Source organism: Gossypium arboreum, chromosome 10, assembly GCF_025698485.1.
Source record: "Gossypium arboreum isolate Shixiya-1 chromosome 10, ASM2569848v2, whole genome shotgun sequence".
Taxonomy (NCBI): Eukaryota; Viridiplantae; Streptophyta; class Magnoliopsida; order Malvales; family Malvaceae; genus Gossypium; species Gossypium arboreum.
In genome coordinates this window covers 90,604,037-90,610,773 of record NC_069079.1, presented here as the reverse complement: position 1 = coordinate 90,610,773, position 6,737 = coordinate 90,604,037, and positions in this window count along the sequence as shown.

The window sequence follows — 6,737 nt, the reverse complement described above, 5'->3', positions numbered from 1 at the left end:
CTCCCTTTAGGGATTTTCGTCTCCAAAAATCTTACCAGTAAATAGGTTAGGGCACTATTTTCGCAAAGCTTCCTCGGGTTCCCACGTAGCTTCCTCTATCCTATGTTTATGCCAGAGAACCTTTACTAGGGCTATGCGTTTATTTCTCAACTCTTTGATTTCACGAGCCAAAATCTTGATCGGTTCTTCGTTATACGACATATCGAGTTAAATTTCAACATCTATTGGAGAGATCACATGTGATAGATCGGATTTGTATCGATGTAGGATAGAAACGTGAAAAACATTATGGATCTTTTCAATTTCTGACTGTAAAGCAAGTTGATATGCTATAGGCCCTATTCTCTCAATAATCTTATACAACCGATGAACCGCAAACTTAACTTTCCTTTATGGTTGAATCGAAGAATCTTTTTCCACTGAGACACTTTTACAAACACTCTGTCCCTGACTTGAAATTCAATTTCTCTACGTTTCAAATCTGTGTAATATTTTTGTCAATATAAAGCTGCTTTTAAACTGTTGCGAATTGTTTTCACTTTTTCTTCAGTTTCTCTGATCAACTCAACCCCGTGAATCTTTTTCTCACTCAATCCAGTCTAGTATAACATAGTTCAATAGTTGTGGCCATATAAAGCTTCGTAAGGTGCCATTTTTATACTCTTTTGGAAACTGTTGTTATATGCGAATTCAGTCAACGGTAAGTATTTTTCCCAACTACCTTTAAACTCTAAGATACAACATCTCAACATGTCTTCGAGAATATGAATAACTCTCTTAGTCTGACCATCAACCTGAGGATGAAAAGTAGTACTGAAATTCAATTTTGTTCCTAGAGCCTCTTGCAATTTCTTCCAGAATCGCAGCGTAAATCTTGGATCTCTATCAGAAATAATAGATAGTGGCACCCCGTGTAACCAAACAATCTCAAAAATGTACAAATCTGCTAATCTATCAAGTGACTAATCTGTACGCTCCAGTATGAAATAAGTAGACTTCGTTAGTTGATCAACGACAACCCAGATAACATCTTTCTTTTTCAAAGTTAGAGGCAATCTTGACACGAAATCAATTGTAACTCTATCCTATTCCCACTCAGGAATCATTACAAGCTGTAGTAATCCTGATGGTATTTGATGTTCAGCTTTGACTTGGTGATTCCGTTTCATACCCGACCACCAGTACAGCTATTTCAGATCATTATACATCTTGGTAATACCCGGATGAACAAAAAAGTGACTACTGTGTGCTTCATGCAGGATTTTCTAAATAAGCTCTGTATTTTTCGGCACACAAATTCTATTTCGATACATTAAACAGTCATCAGTTCCAATATGACATTCTGCATCAAAAATTGACTCACATTGAATTCGTTTAGCTTGTAAATTACTGTCATTTTTCTGAGCTTCGTAGATTTGTTGATGAATTTAATTTGACTAAAATAGACCTATCATTACAAATCATCAACTGGGTGTTCATTGCTCTTAATGCAAACAATAATTTTAGGCTCAAGGCATGAGCAACAACATTAGCTTTTCCCTGGTGATAATCAATCACAAAGTCATAATCTTTTAATAACTCGAGCCATCTTCGTTGTCGTAAATTCAAATCTTTCTGTGTCATCAGATATTTCAAGCTCTTGTGATTCATATAAATGTGGCATTTCTCTCTGTATAAGTAGTGTCGGCAAATTTTCAACGCAAACACAATTGCAGCCAACTCTAAGTCATGTGTCGGATAATTCTTTTCATGCGATTTCAATTGTCGGAAAGCATAAGCTATAACCTTTCCTTCTTCCATCAGAACACATCCCAGACCGTTTAATGATGCGTAGTTATAAATCACAAATTCTTTCCTCGATTCCAGTTGAACCAATACTAGTGCTTTAGTTAACAATACTTTCAACTGTTCAAAACTCTGATGACATTTTTCTGACCATTCAAACTTCACATCTTTTTGAAGCAGTCGTGTCATCAGTGTCAAAATCATTGAAAATCCTTTCACGAATCTTCGGTAATAGCCCGATAAGCCCAGAAAACTACGGACTTCAGATACGTTTCTTGGAGGTTTCCAAACAACGATAGAAGAAATCTTGCCTGAGTCAACTCTAATACCATCAGCTAAAGCAATATGTCCCAAAAATCCAACCTCTTTGAGCCAAAACTCACATTTAGTGAACTTTGCAAATAACTGATTATCACGTAAAGTTAGTAACACAGTTCTCAAGTGTTCGGCATGTTTAGATTCATCTCGTGAATAGATTAGTATGTCATCAATGAATACAACAACAAATCTATCAATGAATACTCTGATCGAGTTCTCGAGCCAAAACTTAGCTCTCTCATCATCATCATCAACTGTAGCTTGAAACTCTTCTACCCCGTGTTTTCGAGTCTTATCAACAGGTGGCTTACTCAATCGAATCAGATTTATCACATGCGGCGCAACTGGGACTTGCTGAGGAACAGGTGGGGTCAAGGTTGTTGAGAAGCCGAATTTGTTCGAATGAATTCCATAAACCACTCACTTATCATTTAGAAGAAGGCTTGCTTAGCCTCTCCTCCTTGGCTTCTAGTTACGTGTAACACCCCGTACCCGAATCCGTTACCGGAGTCGAATACAAGGAGCACATAGACTTAACTTAATTGTTTTCACAGTCCATAAAAAAAATTTCCAGACAAGCTGGTTACTGCATCACTGTCGCCTTAAAAATCATATCTAGAGTTTCAAAACTCGAAAATCAGTTTCGTAATTTTTCCCTGAAAGTAGACTCATATTTCCATCTACAGATTTTTTTCTAGAATTTTTGGTCTAGCCAATTAGTACAGTTTATTAGTTAAAGTCTCCCATGTTACAGGGGTCGACTACACTAACCTTAGTGTATTCCAACTTGAATATCTCCCTGTGCAGGGCTTAAATACTGATACCGTTTGTTTCTATAGAAACTAGACTCAAAGAGGAATCTATAAATATATGGTATGACTCCTAATTATCTCTGGGTAATTTATAATGAATTTCCAAATTCGGAACAGGGAATCCAGAAACTGTTCTGGCCCTGTTTCACGAATACCAAAATATCTCTTAGGATACAACTCATATGACAGTTTCGTTTCTTCCATATGAAAGTAGATTAATCAAGGCTCATTTACATAATTTATTCACTATTTAATTCCATTCCTGCTATTTTTAGTGATTTTTCACATCCACACCACTGCTGCTGTCAGCATCTGTTACTAAAACAAACTATGCCTATTTCATGACTTTTTCTTGATTTAACTAATAATTCATCATGCATGTCCCAAATTATAACCATGACTTGTGTCCAAACATCACCAAACCAATTTCAATCGAACATTTACGCCATTTTCGCATGGCTAAAAGTTTACATACCAATTTCAACAAAGCATAATAGCCTATACATGCGAAATGTACTCCTAGACCAACTACGAAGAAAATACCAAAATTGTTAGCCGTGTGATGACTTGATGATGGTCCCGAATACGCAAAAAGTCGAGTCCAAGAAACCTAAAATAGGTGACAAGCAAACACCGAATGAGTATATAACTCAGAAGTCATAAGCAATGCACTACCAACCATTAATAACATTATCACAAGAGGAAACAAAATGGAGCGAGGCTAATTACTCCATTCAAACCGAACTATACCATAGTTCCTTAGACCTTCGATTCAATCTCGTACCAAGTTATACATTCACATTCCATACACTAATCAATAGGATATTTGAGGCATTTTTATACACCATTTTGTTTTCGTTACAATCATACATCTACATGACCTTTCACTTATTCCACGATAATTCTTATGTACGTGACTTCAATTTGAATTGTCACATAGGTTCAAAACTTACCAAGCTCAACTCCAAATATAAACATAGCGCCTATTAGCCATGAACTCAAGGTACTTACCTGATCCGCTGTCCGTGATCAACTCAATAATGTCGCACACTCAGTGTCAATAGTGATTCAAAAGCATATAGTGAGTCCGCACACTTAGTGCTATATAATCAACTCGCACACTTAGTGCTATATGACCAAACTCGCACACTTAGTGCTGTACAAATTTTAAACCCGCACACCTAGTGCCATTCTCATGATCACAAATGTTTATACCCACACACTTAGTGCCGAAATCAACAACTCGATGCATCTCACCTCTTTTCTTTTCATTCAATACTTTCATCACCACATACATACATGTATATAAATTTATCATTTCTTTCAGCATAATTACATAGACATTATGTCTATTTAAATCAATACAAAATATATGCTTAGTGACCTACCTTGTGTGGTGCAAAATAATTCCAAGTCGGCTACTCGATGACCTTCGACTTCCCCTTGTTGGACGCCTCTCCTTTAGGATCTTGAGCTTAAACAAATAAATTAACTCATTCAACCGCTTTGCTACACATATTGATATTCACATTTTAATGATTTTATGACATACTGAACGGCATGGTAAAATTTTTATCTTGCTACCTCATGCTCTTAGCTATTCGGCTCATAACCATATGCTATAGCCCTACTATCAATAATCCAATCACACATGCATATATATATATGGCGAATGTACAAAGCATAGACTCATCATCACCTATGCTCTTAATTTGATGGCGAATATGCATACATGTATATACACTATTAATCAATCACTAACATTGCACTTCACCTTAATAGCTAGCTTAGCAAACCTCGATTTAACACATAGTTGTTCATAACACAACTTAAGCATACTCTCCATTCCATCAATTCCAAAACTTAATGTCTTACTCAAAAATGCTAAAAGAAAATCCAAGAGTCATCAATCCACCATCACATGTATCATTAACAAGCTTCATATTTAGCATGCAATGGCATTAACACAAAATCTACCTTGGCGAATATCATCCCCATGATATAGCAAAGTTTTGAACCATGGACTAATTAGAACTCAAGCTAGCAACTAAGAACATGCATGAATCTCATGGCACAACCTCAAACATACCTTAATCTAGATGCAAGTATGGCCAAATCTCCTCCTAATCCTCTTCCAAACCAAACATGAAGCAAAAACTCCTTCCTCCTTCCTTAGAGAATTTCGCCAAAAGAGATGAAAAAGGATGAACATTTTTTTCTTTGTTTTCATCATAATCCTTTTTTTCATCTTTTCTTTTTTTCCATTTCATTATTACCCATACTCCTTATTTTATTTTTTCCTCCCATGATGCACCAACAAAACATGTCTATGACATGTTTTGCCCATATTTCTTTGTCATGGCGGCCACTAGGCTTGGATTTAGGAAATTTGACATGCAAGCCCTCCTTTTGATTACATGCACTATTAGATCCTTATAGATTAGCCTATCACATTTCAAAAGTGTCACACAAGTCCTATTTCACATGAAATTTACTAAATCGAAACTTAAAACTTTCACACATTCATAATCACATATTTTAGACAATAAATACTACGTTCAAACATTTCGGTGACTCGGTTTAGCAGTCCCGAAACCATTTCCCGACTAGGGTCAATTTTGGGCTGTCACAACTCTCCCCCACTTAAGAAATTTTCGTCCCCGAAAATCTTACCGGTAAATAGGTTTGGGTATCGCTCTTTTATAGAATTCTCGGGTTCCCAAGTAGCTTCTTCCATCCCGTGTTTGAGCCATAACACTTTTAGTAACGGAACCCTTTTGTTTCGCAACTCCTTCACTTCACGGGCTAGGATACGAATCGGTTCTTCTTCATAACTCATATCGACTTGAATTTCAACCTCTGATGGACTAATTATGTGCGACGGATCAGATCTATAACGTCAAAGCATCGAAACATGAAAGACGTCGTGAATCTTTTCAAGTTCAGGGGGCAAAATCAATCGATACGCAACTGGACCGACTCGTTCGGATACTTCATATGGTCCGATGAACCTTGGACTCAATTTGCCTTTACGGCCAAATCTGAGTTTCTTTTTCCAAGGCGAAACTTTAAGAAACACTTTATCCCCCACCTGAAACTCAATGTCTTTTCGTTTCAGATCCGCGTACGATTTCTGACGATCTGCGGCTGCCTTTAGACTTTCACGGATGACTTTTACTTTCATTCAGCATCTTTAATCGGTCCACTCGAAAATTTTACTTTCATCGAGTTTGGTCCAAAACAATGGCGTACGGCATTTTCGACCGTACAAAGCCTCGTAAGGTGCCATCTTAATACTTGACTGAAAACTATTGTTGTATGCGAATTCAATCAAAGGTAAATACCGCTCCCATGAACCACTAAACTCGAGGATGCAACATCTCAACATATCCTCAAGTATCTGAATTATCCGCCGGATTGGCCGTCGGTTTGTGGATGAAAAGCGGTGCTAAATGCAACTTGGTACCCAAAGCTTCTTGCAATTTCTTCCAAAATCGTGAGGTGAATCTCGGATCTCTATCCGACACAATAGAAATCGGTACCCGTGTAATCTCACAACTGAGAAACATACAATTCAGCTAGTTTATCCAATAAAAATCCGTGCGCGGGGATAAAGTGAGCCGACTTAGTCGGTCTATCAACAACAACCCAAATCGCATCCTTCTTACTTGCGACAATGGCGGTCAGGACACAAAATCCATTGTGACTCGATCCCATTTCCACTCGGGTATCATGATCGGTGAAGTAACCTCAAGGCACTTGATGTTCCGCTTTCACTTGTTGACATATTAAACATCTCGAAACAAAGTCGGAGATGTCTCG